General features: G+C 37.8%; 1 long non-coding RNA gene across 2 annotated transcripts; it reads left to right on the forward strand.

Annotated features, from left to right (window-relative positions):
- The first annotated feature begins 2,030 nt into the window (after positions 1–2,030).
- On the forward strand, positions 2,031–19,130 carry LOC129058721 (uncharacterized). Of its 2 annotated transcripts, none has more exons than XR_008524044.2 (5): positions 2,031–2,190; positions 8,153–8,260; positions 16,099–16,206; positions 17,679–17,867; positions 18,325–18,584. It is a non-coding gene; the product is annotated as an uncharacterized LOC129058721 (long non-coding RNA). The 2 variants fall into 2 exon arrangements; XR_008524043.2 differs by having other exon boundaries at positions 2,043–2,244; positions 18,325–19,130.
- The last annotated feature ends 770 nt before the right edge of the window (positions 19,131–19,900 follow it).

Genomic DNA, 19,900 nt, shown 5'->3' on the forward strand with positions numbered 1-19,900 from the left:
GTTCCTTCACAGCCAAGAAAAATCCATCCCGTGGTCACACAGTTTGCAGCAACCAGGAATTATTTTCAGCTTAATCCTGAAGACCACTTGGTGGTCTTTCACTCATCTGAGTACCCTCCCAAGCACTGTAATAAGGAGTTCTCTAAGAATTGCAGCTAACTGCCTTAGGCGTATTCTCCTCATTTGTCTCAATCCTGCTTTTCCCTAGTTCACAGAGAAAGTGAAAGCCTAGAGTATGAACAACTATGAAGCTCCCTGTCCACCTAAAAATTGATCTGCATTCATAGTTTCCCTCCCTCCCTCCTTGCAAAGGCCAAGGCCCCCTTCACAGACCTCTGCACTAGATCCTAACCTCTCTTACCTCCTGCAGGGACTTGCTCTGTGAGCTACTACACTCTTTTCACGCTCTCAAATACTCTATTTCCCCATCTCTTCCTCTCTCAAGGATGTGTTTTACCCCGAAGCATGTAAATATGCTTTTTCCATCTTTTTTCTGGGTGGGGATGCTTCTCCAGTCAGTTCTCTAGAGGGTAGAGCACACTACTGGTGGGCATACCTCAAGCCAAGGAGTGGCCATAAGTTGGGTGTTAGCAGGGAAAGAGGTGTGGACAGAGTTTGGACTTGTAGCTGCAGTGGTCACACACACATGTGTGTATACAGAGCTCCTCACAATATAAGGTTTACCAGGATGGGAAGAAAAAGGAGATCCTTCTGTTGGAGATACAGGGTATTCAGATTGACCTCTCCAAGCAATCACATTCTAGAGCAGAACTCAGGAATGCAAGAGTTTGAAATTCAAGCCTGGTCTTCCAGGTGATTACAAGGTATATTTATCAAGTTGGGGGTATAGAACACATTTAACAGTTCGTTCTACTGGTTCCTAGCTTTGAGATGTTATACACGTGGTAAGTTTGCCTCCATTCATACTTTTGCCTTGGGCCTTGGAAATACAACAGGTAGGCTTCCTGAAGCTACCGTAATCTGGCTTATTTACCTCTATCTTGCAACCCCTATTTTTAAAGTTATCAATAATGTTTTTCTGGTTTTGTCTATTTGACACTTGACCAATCCCTCCTCAAAACTCTCCTCTCTCAGTGTCACATGACCGTCCCAGTTTTCTTCCTTTTTCTCTGCCCTTTCTTATTTGTCCTTCTTGGGTGCTTAGTGTGTCATCAGTCATTGAAATAGCAGAATTTCCCAGAATTTCTGTTTTTGGGTGTGATCACCACAGACCTCTCTCCTAGTGGGAGCTTTCTAGATTCTTAATCTGATCATATTCTGGTACTGTGAAACTCTACAGTGGCTCCTCATGATGGCCTGCAGTATAAATCCACACTCTTCTCATCAATTGAGGGATTTATGGTCACCTGGCTTCTCCAGCCTCATCTGCTACTCCCTCCCCGTATGCATCCAACTCCATCCAAACTGCAGCTCCCTGAGGCCAGCATTTTCTTTCTTGCTCTGGGCTGTTACCCAAGGGTTTCTTTTGCCTAGAATATGCTTCCGTCCATTGTCTGTCTGGTTAAACTATACACCATCCTTTGGGGTTCATCTTATCCATGTCTGCAAAGCATCTGGAGACTTACTTGGGTAGAATTTTATGTGTATGTTCACAGACAGTTTCATAAAGGCTTCACATTTTCTCCTTTACTGGGGGAAATAAACAAATCCATAAACTCCTCCTCTCCCAGCCTCACAATGAACAGTGAGATGTATTTCCTTCCAATGTATATGCTAACTTTTACAAGATTTTAATTGCAGCTTATAAACAATTCTGTTTTCAGCACTTTACCATGATATCATAAGAATTTTTCTATGTTATCTCACGGTAGCATAGCCTTATAATTGTCTTTAGAATACATTACTAAAATGTTTTTACCAGCAACATAATATGATCGGACCTGTGATTTGAAAAATAAATCTGTTAATGATGTAAAGGGCTGATGTGTGAATAATGATGTAAATAATGTGTGTTAATGATGTAAATAATGTGTGTTAATGATGTAAAGGGCTGATGTGTGAATAGACTGGAACCAGGAAACCAGACAGACGTCTATTTGATCAGCCAGGCTAGAGCCAGGGAGGAAAAGGGGGAAAAGAAAGACACTGGAACAGATACAAGAGAACTTTGTGAGGAGGAACTGGCAGACCTCGATGAAATATTCCATGCGGCAGAAAAGGTGGAGACAGGTATCTCTATTAGATGATGCTGTGAACCAAACTACAGAGGAAACATTATGGAAGGTAGTTTTCTAGAGAACAATGAATTGAGTTTCTGCATTAATATAACCATTTGGGGAGTCTTCATGCAGACAATAGCTGTATGATTGATATTTTAATAACTATGAAAAACAAGTTAGAGGAAATGTGTAAAATGTATACATTTATGTCAATGGTAAGGACTGTCAGGTAGATTGGAAAAGATTAAGATATTCTTAGGTTAAGTATTAACTCCGGGAAAACAGGAGTTAATAAAAAATAAGATGTAATGCATTAGTAATTTGTGAATAATATTTACATAATCGTATGCAAAATATATTTATTATCATAATTTTTAAACAATTATGAGCTATTCAGTAATTGTTATGTAACTATATTGGGAAGACGGGAGGAAGGAGTGTGGAGGGATTGCATAGGACAACTTAATTTTTATTTTCCATAATAGGAATCTGAAGAGAGTAACTAAAGATGAAACTAATGAATAAATAGCAATATAAGAATGTTACTTATAAATGAGTAAACACCTAAAAGGCCTGAAATTGAATGCACATTGAAGTAGGAAAAAGGAATAAGACAAGAAACTAATGGATTTTTAAAATATTTATTATAAAATATGTAAAATAAGTTGACTTTTAAAACTTGATAGTAATGAAATAGCAAGTAGATTGAAGGTAAAATGCTATATTTACTTGCATTCATACATATGTTAACGTGTTTTAAAGCACAGTTAGGAACATAAATCATAAGTGCCAGCTCAATCAATTATCATAAAACAAACACACCCATGTAACCATCACCTAAATTAAATGGAACGTAATTAGCACCCAGAAATTCCATCTTAAGCTCTCTGTATCATTGGTCCTTCCCTCCTATGCAAAAGTAATGACTATTCTCACTACTGTTATCATAGATTAGTATTGCCTTTTTTAGACTCAATTTAAGTTGAATAACACAGTATGTATTCTCTGCATCTAAATTATTTCACTTAAAATTGTGTTTGGAAAATTCATCCATGCTGTCGCATGTAGCTGCAGTCATTAATTTTTAATGCTATACAGTATTTTCCTATATACAAATACCACAATCACTGGTTTACTCATCTATTCTATTGCTGATGTATACTTAGAGTGCTTACAGTTTAGAGCTATTAAGGTTGCTGTGAATACCTTTGTATATGAATTATGGTGCATATATATACACATTTCTGTTGAGTAGCTAGATCATATGGGATAATATATTTTCAGTTTTAATAGATAACATTTAAACCATTTTCTAAAGGGATTATACCAATTTATTCACCCACCAGAAATGCGGGAAGGTTACCATTCCTCCACATCTTACCAACACTTGATATTGTCAGTCTTAATCTTGTAAGTCTGGTATGTGTGAAGCAGTATCTCATTGAGGCTTTTTAACTGGTATTCCTTGATTTCTGATGAAGTTGAATATTCAGATATCCTCTTGTGTGCAGTGTCTGTTTATGTATTTTGCCTATTTTTCTATTGTTGTCTATCTTTTTCTATTGAGGTTGTCTATCTTTTTTTTTATTATACTTTAAGTTTTAGGGTACATGTGCACAATGTGCAGGTTTGTTACATATGTATACATGTGCCATCTTGGTGTGCTGCACCCATTAACTCGTCATTTAACATTAGGAATATCTCCTAATGCTATCCCTTCCTCCTCACAACAGGCCCCGGTGTGCGATGTTCCCCTTCCTGTGTCCACGTGTTCTCATTGTTCAATTCCCACCTATGAGTGAAAACATGCGATGTTTGGTTTTTTGTCCTTGCGATAGTTTGCCGAGAATGATGGTTTCCAGCTCCATCCATGTCCCTACAAAGGACATGAACTCATCATTTTTTATGGCTGCATAGTATTCCATGGTGTATATGTGCCACATTTTCTTAATCCAGTCTATCATTGTTGGACATTTGGGTTGGTTCCAAGTCTTTGCTATTGTGAATAGTGCCACAATAAACATACATGTACATGTGTCTTCATAACAGCATGTTTTATAATCCTTTGGGTATATACCCAGTAATGGGATGACTGGGTCAAATGGTATTTCTAGTTCTAGATCCCTGAAGAATCGCCACACTGACTTCCACAATGGTTGAACTAGTTGACAGTCCCACCAACAGTGTAAAAGTGTTCCTATTTCTCCACATCCTCTCCAGCACCTGTTGTTTCCTGACTTTGTAATGATCATCATTCTAACTGGTGTGAGATGGTATCTCATTGTGGTTTTGATTTGCATTCCTCTGATGGCGAGTGATGATGAGCATTTTTTCATGTGTCTTTTGGCTGCATAAATGTCTTCTTTTGAGAAGTGTCTGTTCATATCCTTCACCCACTTTTGAATGGGGTTGTTTGTTTTTTTCTTGTAAATTTGTTTGAGTTCCTTGTAGATTCTGGATATTAGCCCTTTGTCAGATGAGTAGATTGCAAACATTTTCTCCCATTCTGTAGGTTGCCTGTTCACTCTGCTGGCAGTTTCTTTTGCTGTGCAGAAGCTCTTTAATTTAATTAGATCCCATTTGTCTATTTTGGCTTTTGTTGCCATTGCTTTTGGTGTTTTAGACATGAAGTCCTTGCCCGTACCTACGTCCTGAATGGTATTGCCTAGGTTTTCTTCTAGGACTTTTATGGTTTTAGGTCTAACATTTAAGTCTTTAATCCATCTTGAATTAATTTTTGTATAAGGTGTAAGGAAGGGATCCAGTTTCAGCTTTCTACATATGGCTAGCCGGTTTTCCCAGCACCATTTATTAAATAGGGAATCCTTTCCCCATTTCTTGTTTTTGTCAGGTTTGTCAAAGATCAGATAGTTGTAGATATGTGGCATTATTTCTGAGGGCTCTGTTCTGTTCCATTGGTCTATATCTCTGTTTTGGTACCAGTACCATGCTGTTTTGGTTACTGTAGCCTTCTAGTATAGTTTGAAGTCAGGTAACGTGATGCCTCCAGCTTTGTTCTTTTTGCTTAGGATTGACTTGGCAATGTGGGCTCTTTTTTGGTTCCATATGAACTTTAAAGTAGTTTTTTCCAATTCTATGAAGAAAGTCATTGGTAGCTTGATGGGGATGACATTGAATCTATAAATTACCTTGGGCAGTATGGCCATTTTCACGATATTGATTCTTTCTACCCATGAGCATGGAATGTTTTCCATTTGTTTGTATCCTCTTTTATTTCATTGAGCAGTAGTTTGTAGTTCTCCTTGAAGAGGTCCTTCACGTCCCTTGTAAGTTGGATTAAAGTCATAAAGATATTTTGACTATATGTTATCTTAAATTTTTGTTTGTCTTTTACTTTTATGTATAAAATTAACCTGGAATTGATTTCATTTTTTGGTATGGAATGAAGTAGGTATCAATGCTACCTAAATTAATTTGTAAAATTAATGAATCCCAGTTAAAAAAATACAAATCAATAAGACTTTATGAAACTATATAAGCTGATTTAAAAATCCATTTTAAATGAACAAATGATAATACTCAAGAAATTCTTAAATTTTTAAATAATTGTAGATTGGCTCATTAGTTGTGCAGAATGCGCACTGGACAATTTTGGAGGGTGAAGGAAAGGGAGGTATCATTAACCATATAATAAAATGGTTCTGAGAATGAGCTATGTACAACATACATAATTGCACAGAAAAGCTCGGAAACCTATAAAACCTATTATAAGGCTATATTGATTAAAACTGTGTTACTGGTTTATCAGTAGGTTGATTGGGTAATGAAAAGAGTGAAGGTCACCAAAATAAACCAAAATTTATATAAAAATCTAATATATGAAAGGGGGACATTTCAAATCAGTGGTAAAAAGACCAATTATTATTAAATAATGTTTAGGAAACTTAACAGAATCTCTACCTTGTAATTGCACCTTATAACAAAACAAACTTTAGATGGAACAAAATAGAAATTTAAAATAATCAGTGTGGAACATTGGTCTGTATAAGAGTAAATCTAAAAAGAGAAAAGACCGATTAATTCAACTACGAAAATACACAATCTTCACAAAGTTAAAATAAAAAATAACAAAAGATAAGCTAACACAGTTATAATTACTGTAACAATTAAGGCTATTTCCTTAGGTAAAGACCTCTTTGGAAAACAAAACCACCCAACAGAAAAACAGGCAAAACGTAGAAAGAGGTAACTAAGCAGACACCCTATAAATATTTGTTTAAACCCTAATGGTCTTAATATATATGAAAAGATTCACACAACCTCACTCATAATAAAAAAATGCATCATATTTTATCATCTTGGATTTCTAAAGATGCAAAAAAAGAGAAGCTGGATTATTTGGTGTGGGGAAACAAACACCCTCACATACCAATGGTGGGAATGTAAACCAGTGACAACTCTTTAGAGGTGCATCTATTGCCCATAATCTTTGACCTTGCAATTCTATGACTCTTTACCAAGATATTAACTAAACTGCTGTTCCCTATAGCAAAATATTAGAATCACCCCAAACGTCCAGTGGTAGCAGACTAGCCAATCAAATTATGATACAATGGAATACTATGTACTTGAAAAAAGAGAAGTGGAGAAGGAGAACAAGAAGAAGAGAGTTTTATTTGAATTTGTATGCAGTGATCTCAAGTAAATTAAATAAAAAATTAAAAATATATAGTATGCTACCATTTGTGAGAGAAATAAAAGGAGTAATATGCATATCTTCTAGAAAAATATCCAAGAATCTTATAATAGGATTTGCATATTTGAAGGGGAACCAAGTTGCCAAGTGAGAAAAGGAAGCTTATTTTTTTTACTGTACTCTTTTAGAACTTTTGAATTTTTACCAGGAGCAGATACTACCTATTAAAAAGATGAATGAAATACTCAATAAAAATTAAAAAGATAGGGAGGCTGAGGCAGGAGAATCGCTTGAACCTGGGAGGCAGAGGTTACAGTGATCCGAGATCGTGCCACTGCACTTCAGCCTGGGGGACAGAGCAAGACTGCCTCAAAAAAAAAATTAAAAAGAAAAATATAATGAGGGATTACAGTGAAACTCAATTGATTATGGCTACTATTTGTTGAACATGAATTCGCACCAAATTCTTCATGTGCAACCAATGTTTGTATTTTTCTCCAAAACCATTTGGTGGTTATTGCTATGCCCATTTCACAGTTGAAGAAACTGAGGATCAAAGAGAAAATAACTTACTACGGTCATGTATTAGTTAATAACAGAGGCATATTTCTTACCTGAGTGTGTCTGTTTCAAACCATGTGCATTTTGCACTGTGGTTCCTCTTGCTATGACAAGTTTATCTCACATAAATGGAGATTCTCTTTAAAGCTAACTTGTTAATACCACATCCCACTGGCCAACTGCTATTCTATCTGTCATTTCACTTGCCCTCTGCATTCCCTCTCCATCCTTTCATACTCACACAAACTCGTGTACATACAAAAATGACTGCTTGGAAAGCAACCACCTACCGTGAAGTGACCCAGAACTTTGCACCGTTCCATGGATAATTGTAGGAAACCAACAAATAGTTTTCTTGTTCAAGACATATGTGAGTAATTGGTCAAAGTTAAGTGGCATCCATCCTATTCTGCATAGCTGGACTGTTCTTGCAACCCTCAACCCTTGCATTCCTCTGCAAAGTGTTTTGTTTATACAGGCAAAATTCTAAGCACATGGATATATCCTAGGCTGTCTTCATGATCAGAATCCAAATGTTCAAAAGACAAGGAACAGGACATAGTTAATAGAGAAAAATGGAATTGCTGGTTAATCAGTGGAAAAGTAAAATAGCATTCCTTGTCATCAGGATGGAAGAGTGATTGAGTGCACAGCCTTTGGAGTCAAATATACCTGGGTGGGTTCCCAGCTCTTTTATTGACCTGCTGTGTAGTCTTGGGTAAGTTTCCTAACCTCTTTTGCTTCCATTTTCTAGATGAGAAAATGGGAATGATAATACTGCCTATCTCACAGGCAGGATTGTTGTGAAGGTTAAAAAACAAAGAAGTGGAAGAAAAGCATTATCCTCAGTGCTGGGTGCATGGTAAGAATTCAGTGAATGATAACTATTGTTTTAGGTAATATTAGGCTACATTGCAGGCCAAAACCCTCAATTAGTTCTACAGTTCATATTTCAAATGAGACACTTTTTTGTGTCTTCTACAACTTGTTCCCGGGTATCTGGTCTCCTTGACTCTACTCTCTCACCACATCTATCAGGGTGTCTGCAGATCTTTACACACTGTTCCCTTTACCTGCTACACTTTCACCCAGATCATTCATGGAGGACTTCTTTCCAACATTGAGGTCTCTGCATGAATGTCGTCTGCTCAGAGAAGCTTGCCCCAACCAAAATTTCATCCTTTCTTCTATCTCCAGATCCTAAAATGGTGTTAAAGAAATATTTGCCCTTTAAAATACTGTGCTACACTGCAAAATGTCATGAAACATTAAAATATAGCCTGCCAAACATTTTTATTTTATGCTAAGTGACTGCCATCTTCAGATATTTTTCTCTCATCATCATAAAGCCAGTGGTTTCCTATCATTTTCTTGATAATGAAATTTAAAGCAAAGAGTGACTGATTTTTCCTGTTATATTTTAAGGAATGGGGATACATTTGAAGTACATGAAAGAAAATTGTTCTCATTTTAATTTTTCTTAAGTTTTTCATCACACACAAGGAAGAAAGTCTCAAATTAGAGCCAATATTTCTTTAACCTCTCTCTAACACTTCATAATATCCCCTTTTTAAATAATGAATAAGCAGACCAAAAGCCCACAGTCGGGCAGGAAACAGTGTTGTATTAATCAGGATAGATTAGGTTTTTCTGTGGGCAAAAGACACATCCAATGTCTCAGAGCCTAAACTGAACAAAAGCACATTCCTTATTTACAGTACATGCCCTATATGTGTTTGTATTCAGGATGAAAGCAGGTATGCACCACTGTCACTTAGGGACCAAGGCTGAGGCTCCACCATCTTAGAACTGTGTCATCTGAAACCTGCAGCTTTCTTCTTTGTCACATTATAGGAAGAGGGTAGAGAGAACTGTGCAATGCAATTAAATTATTTGGACCAGTAGGCCGGGTGCAGTGGCTTGAGCCTGTAATCCCAGCACTTTGGGAGGCCGAGGCGGGCGGATCACCTGAGGCCCGGAGTTCAAGACCAACCTGACCAACATGCAGAAACCCCATCTCTACTAAAAATATAAAATTAGCTAGGCATGGTGGTGCATGCCTGTAATCCCAGCTACTCGGGAGGCTGAGGCAGGAGAATCTCTTGAACCCGGGAGGCGGATGTTGCGGTGAGCTGAGATTGCACCATTGCACTCCAGCCTGGGCAACAAGAGCAAAACTCCGTCTCCAAAAAAAAAAAAATTACTTGGACCAGTAATGTGAAATGTCATTTCACCTAACGGTCTGTTAGACAGAACTAGTTACACGGATCTCCTTAACAAGAATGTGTATTTTTCAATATTTAGTAACATCGACCACAAGTACAGATGGTCCCCAACCTGTGATGATTCGATGTTGCTGTGGTGCAAAAGCAATATGCACTGAGTAGAAACCGTACTTCCAATTTTGAATTTTGATCTTTTCTGAGTCTAGGTCACAACCACAAGTGTAAAGAACCTATATGCTATACAGCGTACTGTGTTGCCAGATGAGTTTGCCCAGTTGTAGGATAATGTAAACGTCCCGAGCATGTTTAAGGGAGGCTACACTAAGCTATGGCGTTTGGTAAGTTAGGTGGATTAAATGCATTCTCTATTTATGATATTTTCTATTTACTATGGGTTGATCAGGATGTAGCCCCATCGTAAGTTAAAGAGCAGCTGTATCTCACTAAAATCTAATAATATTGTAGTTTTTCATTGTGCCTATTTCTATTATTAAGTTATATTTATAGCAAGTAGTTTTCTATTTGCATGTTCTTTTCAAATAAAATTATTAAGCTGTAAAAAATGAATCAAGACAAAGAGATGTTAAATAAATAATGATACAAGTGTCTTAGAGATAAGGCAAAAGTTGTGTTGCTATCTAAATGATTAAAATGTGGGGCTCACTGTTCTTGGGTGAGATCACACAGCTAGTTTGTGGCAAAAAGGATAAAATTGCAGATCTCTTTGACTCTACATCTGTGCCTTTCCAACATTGCTGTTGCCTTTCTAAGAACTGTGGTACCCCGTAAAGCCTATGCGATAGTCCCAAAATGCTTCTGAATGCTAACATGAATGAGAGCAATTCCACTTTCTTCTCTAATTATTCTTTTTTCTTTTCTTTACTTTCTTTCTTTCTTTTTCTTTTTTTTTTTTTTTTTTTGTGAGATGGAGTTTCTCTCTTGTTGCCTGAGCTGGAATGCAATGGCCCAATCACGGCTCACCACAACCTCTGCCTCCCAGATTCCAGCGATTCTCCTGCCTTAGCCTCTTGAGTAACTGGGATTACAGTGATGCACCACCATGCCTGGCTAATTTTGTTATATATATATATATATATATATTTTTAGTAGAGACAGGGTTTCTCCATGTTGGTCAGGCTGGTCTCAAACTCCTGACCTCAGGTGATCTGCCCGCCTCAGCCTCCCAAAGTGCTGGGATTACAGGCATGAGCCATTTCTAATTATTCTTTAACATTTTATACCTTTGGATGGTATTTTAGGAAAAATGAAATGGCCCAGCAACTAATTTTTGTGTTAGTTATACACAAAAATTATTGGACTTAGAAGAATATGAACAGCAAATTTTAATTTTAAATACATGCAAGAACAGTAAAGAATATGCCACCAATTTACCCATTTAAATAACAGTTGACAGTAAATTAGTGATACTAACACGGAGACGCTTTTTCATAAAGACTATGTTTCTCTGTAAAGACTTTTGGAAGTAAACAATCTAAATCTTTAGGTTTTAGTCTGTGTGTTTTGCTCTGAAGAGGTTTACATAGGGCCAACTGAATCTTCCTACTCCTACTATCCTAATATATTCACTTACTGAAAATTGTCCATTGAGATTTCCAACTTATCCTTCTGTTACTGTCTTTTTATTCTGTCAAAGTGAAGACCTTAGTCCTTAATTTCATCTTTAAAAAGTGAATTTTGATGAAAGAACTGGTCCTTGATAAAAACAAAGCAAAGCAAAACAAAACAAAAACGAAAGTTGTATTCTTCTCTCTCCACCTATGGCACCTTCTCCCGGCCCATGAAGACAGATTGTTCAGATGGCTGCCACCATCCTTAGCTTCTTACAGCCCAGTCTTACCCCCTCAGGGAGGGCCTCAAATCTGTCCCCTTACATCCATTTTCATCCTCTTTTGACCTCTTAAAAATACATTTCCTCCCATAACTATCACAGAGAAAAGGATCAGATTCACTAATGCTGATTGAAATCACTTAATATGTCATCCCTCCTAAAATAATATATTATTGTTTTAAAGGAAGCGCATCTGATTATCACAGACCAGGATGACTTCAATGGTGGTGGTAAGGACATATTTTCTGACAAGGTCATGACACTAGCTGGCCTCCTGCTAGCCTTGTAAATGCTGCTTCTTTGGGAGATCTCTGATTCTTTTTTCTCCTGATTTCTTTAACCTGATTTAAAGATACTGTTTCCTACAAGAAATGCTTGGAAGGGGCTAAAACCTTTTATCCTGCAGGGAAATAATGGAGAGAAAGTATTGAAAGTGAGCTTTGCCTTCTGAGATGTCAAAATAGGGCAGAATATTTATGTAAGATGCTTTTAACACTTCTTTCTTGCTTACAGGAGCTTAGTACTATTTAGTTGGTTATTTCTGCTCATCACTATTAGTTCATCACCATTTCTGATAAGTAGTTAGAGCTCCAAACAGGAATGAAATTGCTATGAATCAACATGTGGGAAATGGATAATACACTCTACTTTTATAATATGGACAATACATTTGTTGCCTTTAAGACATATTTTCTTTCATTTGTGACACATGAAAACAAGCTGAAGTCGAGTTCGGCTTTTGTGGCATAGAGCCAATCTGAGCACATTTGGAGGTAATCTAATCCCTGAACTTATCACAGAAGCCTTTGACCCGACCTCCTTTGTTGGATACCAGGATTTTACCACACTCTGCTCATAACCCACTCCTCATTGTAGTGGCCTAGAAAGAAGAAAGTTGGGTTTGGACTCCAAATCAGCTATGTGATCTTGCACCTTAGACAAAACCACCATCCCTCTTTTGAGATCTCACTGTGTTACCTGCATAGTGAGCAGGTTGGGCTCAGCCCTCCCACACAGTGCATGATTAGAAGGCCCCTGTCACTCTCACACACAAGATTTCTTTTTGTTCTCTTTACATAATTTGCTCTTTGCTTAACTAATTTAAAAGAATTTGTTAGTTTTTGTAAAGTTTGTCTTATTAAAAAGCCACACATGTTCTTTTAGATAATGTAAAAATGCAGATAAGCAACAAGAATAAAGCAAATGAAATTCATGCATAATCTTGCCAACCAGTAAAATGTTACAGGATATAGCTTCCAGATATTTGTAACTTGCTTCTTCAGTTAATAACATATAGAGATTATCTGCTCATGTACTTAATTAAACAGGTAGACAGCATAGTTTACTTCGCTGAGTCTCTTTCACTGACTACCTTGTAGATAATAATTTTTTATTATTATCAATGTTTTAATCAGCATCCATGTTTGCAAATCTTAGTATGTAATGCTAACAAATTTTTAGGATGAATTCCTAAACTGAGAATCTCTTTATCATGGGTTACGCTCATAAAAAGAAGTATATTTTTAATAAAACAAGAGTAATTCATTATTATTGAAAACATTAAAATAGTCAAAAATGTATATAAAAAATTACCCACTGCACTCCCTAGAGGTAACCCGGAATAATAGTTTGGTAATGTCCTTTTAGATAATTTATCTATTTATTCATTATTTAATACAATGTATAGAATAGACACAATGTGCCATAGTAGTCACTGGAGAAACAGCATTGATCAAAGTAGATACGGTTAGTTCATTCATGGAGCCGAAGACATTAGGAATAGAGTTCTTAAATAATACACTAATATCTATGTATGTAATTAGAAATTGCAATAGGTACATTGAATGTGTGGCAAATTGTTTGATGAGAGATACAACAGGACTATTTAATTTACACTAATAGGTGAGAGAAAGTGAAAAGATATCAAGGAATGTTTCACTGAAAGACCAACATATACGTTAAAATCTGAAGAATAAATTAACTTGGCCAAGTGAGAATATAGGGGATGACTGGAGGGGTGGGATTCTAGATTGGAGGAAGATAGGAGTGCTCCAAGTTCACACATATACTGTGCACAGTCCTTGGAAGTGAAATTGAATTTGGTGACTGAAAGTAATCCGGTAAATCTGAGAAAGGCAGGTAGGGAGAGACTAAACAGGTAGGCAAGAATTAGGTCATGGGGTGCCCTGGAGGCCATGTCGACCTGATGATATTCATTTGAAGAACAATGGGGAGCTATCGGAGGCTTTCTCCACTAACTCAGTATGTATGTCCAGTTTAGGCAGTTCTATGCCAGATATAGTCTGTTGGTAACCAGCACCATTCCCCTATTCCACTGTATCTTAGGGGCCCTGATGAGCCAAATCTTCACCCCCGACACTCTCTTGCTACCTGGCTTCCAGTGAGGTACCATGGAAAGCCATTGAGGGAGGTGAGAAGGCAAGAGGAGGGGTGACTTTATCAGTAATAGTGACACGTAAGTGAAGGCAATCAGTGGTTCCAGCGACCGCAGTAAGGGCAGCATCCCGGCAGCAGCAGCAGCAGCCACACTCCTGCAACTCCGTGGGGAGTGGGGCCCTTAGTTATTCCCTGGTCTCTCATTTACGTCTTTTTCTTCCTTTTGTTCTCCTAGCCCTTCCAATGCCCTTGAATGCAACCCTCTGCATTAAATCCCTCTCTGCTTAAAATATTTAGAGTGGTTTCTGTTCTCCTTTCTAGATATTGACTTATTGAATGCTTTTGATTTAGACAAAAGCTTTAGTTTCTTCCTGACCATGTTTTTTTTCATACACCCCCAAAGAAGTTGCAAATGTCTTTGTGAATCAGTCTGCTTTAATTCTCGGTAACACTTGGCTACTTGACTACAATTTCATTGTGAGTCTTGCAGAGTCATCAGTAAAATTAATAATTGAAGCAGTTAAAGCAAAACAATTCTTCAAGAATTCTCTAAGACAATTAGAGAACTGTAATCTTTTAGGATTACAGGTCCTTCTGGTGCAGTTCTAATTTTGTATGTGCTATCTATGTTATCCCTCTACCCTTGACATTAACAAATTTTGCGCCTGGCCCTGAAATTATTGGCCCTTATATATGTTAGTTTTCCAGTGATACAGGTGGTATGGATATTTGTTGTTTTCGATGTCCATAACTTATTCCCACTTATTTGTGAGGAGCCTCTCTATATGACTGTATAGGAACTAGTCTTTCCTGCCCCACACCTTCAGGTGGGATCAATGGTGCTCTTGATGGTGCTGGGATCTCAAGCAGGGCTAATTTCTTACTCTATTTCTAAAATTTAAATCTGGACACAGAGGGACCAAAAAAAAAAAAAAAAAGACTGAAAATGATGACAATTGATGCATCTTGATGATAGTAGCCCAAGGCTACCTATTGGTTCTTGCTCTTGCCTATCCACTGGTTCTGGGTTGTGTATGAGGCCTGGTTTCCCAGATTTCCCTTCCATTGTGTAAGCTGTTCCACATTCACCTGATAATTTGCTTCTCTCCTTGAGCTGAATAGAATTAAATTCTTTCAGTCAAAAGAACCATATAAACAGAGTGGGACTGTATTTTTTTTCTTTGTCATTTGTGGTAAAATATACATAACAAAGATTTTATCCTCTTAAAATTTTAAAGGCACAGTTCAATAGTAGTAAGTACATTCACACTGTTGTGTAGCCAATCTCCAGAACTCTTTTCATCTTGCAAAACTGAAATTCTATACTCATTTACAACTTCCCATTCCCCACCTCCCCCAGCCCCTGGCAACCACCATTCTACTTTCCTATGAATTGACTACTCTAGGTGCCTCATAAGTGCAATCATGCATTATTTGTTGTTTTGTTTTGTCTTGTTTTTTGAGACAAAGTCTCGCTCTGTCACCTGGCTGGAGTGCAGTGGCACAATCTCGGGTCACTGCAACCTTTACCTCTTGTGTCCAAGTGATTCTCTTGCCTCAGCCTCCTGAGGAGCTGGGATTACAGGTGCGTGCCACCACGCCTGGCTAATTTTTGTATTTTTAGTAGAGACAGGGTTTCACCATGTTGATCAGGCTGGTCTTGAACTCCTGACCTCAAGTGATCCACCCGCCTCGGCCTCCCAAAGTGCTGGGATTACAGGTGTGAGCCACCACGCCCAGTGGCATTATTTGTCTTTTTTGTGACTGGCTTATTTCACTTAGCATGATGTTCTCAAGGTTTATCCATGTTATATCATGTGTTGGAATTTCGCTTATTTTTGAAGTTGAATAACATCCCATTGTATGTATATACCACATTTTGTTCATCCATTTATCTGTTGATGCACACTTGGGGTGCTTCCACCTTTTCACTACTGTGAATAATGCTGCTGTGAACATGAGTGTACAAATATCTCTTAGAGACCCTGCTTCTAATTATTTTGAGAGTATACCCATAAGTGGAATCACAATTTCTTGAAGAACCACTATACTATTCCCTATAGTGGCTACACAATTTTATATTCCCATCAACAATCCAAAGGGTTCCAATTTTTCCACACTCTCACCAGTGATTTTTAAAAAATATTAGCCTACATTCTAATGGATATGAAGTAGTTCTCTTCTTTTTTGAAATACATGTTCACCAAGGACTGCCTCTTGTATTGACAGATGGTTATGCGGAATATAAGGAACAATTCAATACTAACCCAATTCTCTTGTGGAATAGCTGTCCAGTTCACTAAAGTCTTTTCAGGGCTCCTGGACCCAATTTGTTTGGTAAGTTTCTTCCATTCTTCCCATTTCTCTCGGCATTCCTTCCATTCATTAACAGTTTCTTTCAGCCTGGAGACAATGAAATGAGAACACTTCTTAGCTGCACTTGCTTTCTCTCATGATGAGTCTGCTGATCATTTTAGAAAGGGCTTAAGTCTTTCCGTGTTAATACATTCAAAATGTAGGTTTTGGATAATTTTTTTTTTTTTTTTTACAAAAAGTATAACTAAAGAGCAAACTTAAGCCACCTGTTAGGAATTTGCAAACAAGGTAACTAAGGCTCTTATTAAGAAAACATTTAGAATCTTTCAAAAGCACTAGTATTGTTGGTTCTGACTTGAGATAACCTGAATTTAAAAAGCCTGGAAACCAGTGCTTAGTGCTCACCTTTCAAAACCTTCACAGCCAAGACTCAGACGCCTAAATGTCTCGTGGGCATATTTGCATCCTGACAGCCTCACTGTGGGGGTTAGAGGGGTGCACATTTCCTCAGTTTTGGAATATTCCATTTTGGCTTTTTTTTTTTTTTTTTTTTTTTTTTGGAGACGGAGTCTCGCTTTGTCGCCCAGGCTGGAGTGCAGTGGCGCGATCTCGGCTCACAGCAAGCTCCGCCTCCCTGGTTCACGCCATTCTCCTGCCTCAGCCACCCGAGTAGCTGGGACTACAGGCGCCCGCCACCACGCCCGGCTAATTTTTTGTATTTTTGGTAGAGACGGGGTTTCACCGTGTTAGCCAGGATGGTCGATCTCCTGACCTCGTGATCTGCCCGCCTCAGCCTCCCAAAGTGCTGGGATTACAGGCGTGAGCCACCGCGCCCGGCCCCATTTTGGCTTTTCTTCAGCTGTTGCCTGAACCAGGAGGTCTGAGACTTTCAGCTAAGTATGGGCTAACGAGCCAGCCCTCCTGGATTCCCAGGCAGTCAGCTGGGCCCCTCTGAGTAAAGTTCTTAAATTTTCTGAGCTCCAGTTTTCCTCATCCGTAAAACAGGAGTAAGACTGCCGGCTTGTAGGGCTATTGTGAAGATTAGTTGCGGTAATGAATGTACATATTTCCAGCGTGCTATCAACATAACAGGCAGTTTAAAAATGAATAAATAATTTTCTTTATTCTTTACGGAAATTAATATTGGTAGATGGTCATTATCTAAAAATAAAATTATGAATGTGCCTACTCTTTGAATGTGTTTTCTTACCTTTTCTTGAATTTTTTGAGAGTCCTCAAAAATTATACTGAAAAAAAAGTTCAACAGATCTATTATACATCATGGTGACTATAATTAATTACAATATATTGATTACTTGAAAATTGTTAAGAGGCTAGATTACACGTGCTCTCCTCACACACACACACACAAATGTAAGGTAATGCATATGTTAATTAGCTTGTTTAGCCATTCCATAATGCATACATATATCAAAATATCCTGTTATATACCGCAAATCTGTGCAATTTTTATTTGTCAATTCAAAAAACAGGGCCGGGAGCGGTGGCTCATGCCTGTAATCCCAGCACTTTGGGAGGCCGAGGCGGGCAGATCACTGGAGGCCGGGAGTTAGAGACCAGCCTAGACAACATAGTGAAAAACCATCTCTACTAAAAATACAAAAAAAAATTAGGGGTCATGATGGCGCGTGCCTGTAATCCCAGCTACTCTGGAGGCTGAGGTGAGAGAATCCCTTATACCCGAGAGGCAGGGGTTGCAGTGAGCTGAGATTGCACCTCTGCGATCTAGCCTGGGGGACACAGGGGAGATTCTGTCTCAAAAAAAGAAAAGAAAATAAATAAACAATAATTCTGGGCATCTTATGTTTTAAAAAAGTTCAGCTTGTGTTGTTTTTTAAACCTGCATATTTTTTCAAGAAATACCTAACTTTTCCCTAAACTTCCATATCCAGCTTTTTTTAAGTTTAGATTTCTGTTGTATTATAAATTTTTCCTCATAACTTTGTGTACACACACACACATTTTCTATTCCTTTGACTGTTACCATGAAAATTATAAAATGTTTTGTATTTATAGAACTTTTACCAAATATTTTCAAAAAGTTATTTTGATTGTTGACATTCACAGAAACCCAATGAATTAGTAGGCACAGCAGTTATTATTACTGTTGTTTCACAGATGGAATGGGAGATATACGACTTTCTCAAGACCTTGAAGCCAGTAAAGTGGTGGAGCCAGAACTCAGACCCAGGCCTTCAGTTTCCAAGTCCAAGATTGTCTCCACCATATCTCACTGTCCCTCTCTAGGGCCATGTGGTGAAGGGCTACTGGCTAAATAAATGGAGGAAACAAGCAGAAATGTAAGGTTGAATGCCTTTTTGGAATTCAGAGGAACCAAGTATTAGCAAACAACTGAAAGGTTATGCCCAAAGCCTGACAAGAAGCCAGTTGCATTGGGAATACTTGAACTGCTTCAGAATTTGTATATATATTTAAGACAAGGTCTCGCCCTGTCACCCAGGCTGAAGTGCAGTGGTACATTCCTGTAGCTTCCATCTCCCAGCCTCAAGTGATCCTCCCACCTCTCAGCCTCTCTCAAGTAGCAGGGACTACAGGCCTGCACCACCACTCCTGGCTAATTTTTGTATTTTTTGTAGAGACAGGGCTTGGCCATGTTGCCCAGGTTAGTCTGGAACTTCTGGGCTCAAGTGATCCTCCTGGCTCAGCTCCCTACAGTGCTGGGATTACAGGCATGAGCCACCACACCCAGCCTGGTACATTCTTTAAAACAATGAAAAATGCCCTGCATATTCCAGATTTCTCTTTTCTCAAAAATGCCATTCTTATGTCGTAAATTCTAAATTCTCATTTGCCTTAGTTAATGGATTTATAGCTTAAATATATTTTCTGAATGCTTCCTGTGCGTACTTTCTGTAAAAACATCAATAAACATACCCTATATTTTTAATTCTTATTCTACCCACATTTAGAAAGGATGCAAGGAGATTCTCTATGTATCTGGTATTGTGGCTAAGAATGAATAAACAAATGAATGAAAAAATCGGTCTGAATCTATTTCTACATGTCATACTAATTTATTCAGGCCTTGTTAAATCTCTACAATCAGCCAAAATTAGAATAAGTCTACTCTAAAACAACTTGGCATTATGCCTAAAGAGCAAAAAAATAAATAACTGCTCCCCCAGCAGAGAATTTATCTTATGGAAGTACTACTACTCACATTCCAACTCTGTATATACATATATGAACACACAGAAACAATTATATGCTTGAAAATTAAAATATAATTGCTGACTAGCAAATAGCAGAAAAGTCTTCAACAAAATTAAAGTGGTGGAGGAAATTACAGTAGGTTAAATGATGGAATACTGGGAAACTGCTACATTATTATTTTGAAGAATTTGTAGCACTATGCAGTGTGATTTTTTTTTCTTTTGACACAAGCAAAGAAAGAAAAAACAAATCATGTTTACACTTGGTTATAACAATGAAAAAAGGGTATTTTGCATGTGGACAAAAACTTAAAGGGAGCATAGAAAAGTCAAAGGTTTCCCCCTCTTTGTGAATCAGTTAACACTACTTGCATAATGAAAAACAAAACTAAGAAACTGAGTTCCTTTTGGCATACAGTCCGTAGAAAACCTGTAAGTCGCTCTTTGTCCTAATTTAAGTGGATGCTGTGAACGTGAAGTGATACCAGGACTGGGTTGTGGTGCACTTGAGCCCTGACTGC

The sequence above is a fragment of the Pongo abelii genome, chromosome 2 (assembly GCF_028885655.2).
Source record: "Pongo abelii isolate AG06213 chromosome 2, NHGRI_mPonAbe1-v2.0_pri, whole genome shotgun sequence".
Lineage (NCBI taxonomy): Eukaryota > Metazoa > Chordata > Mammalia > Primates > Hominidae > Pongo > Pongo abelii.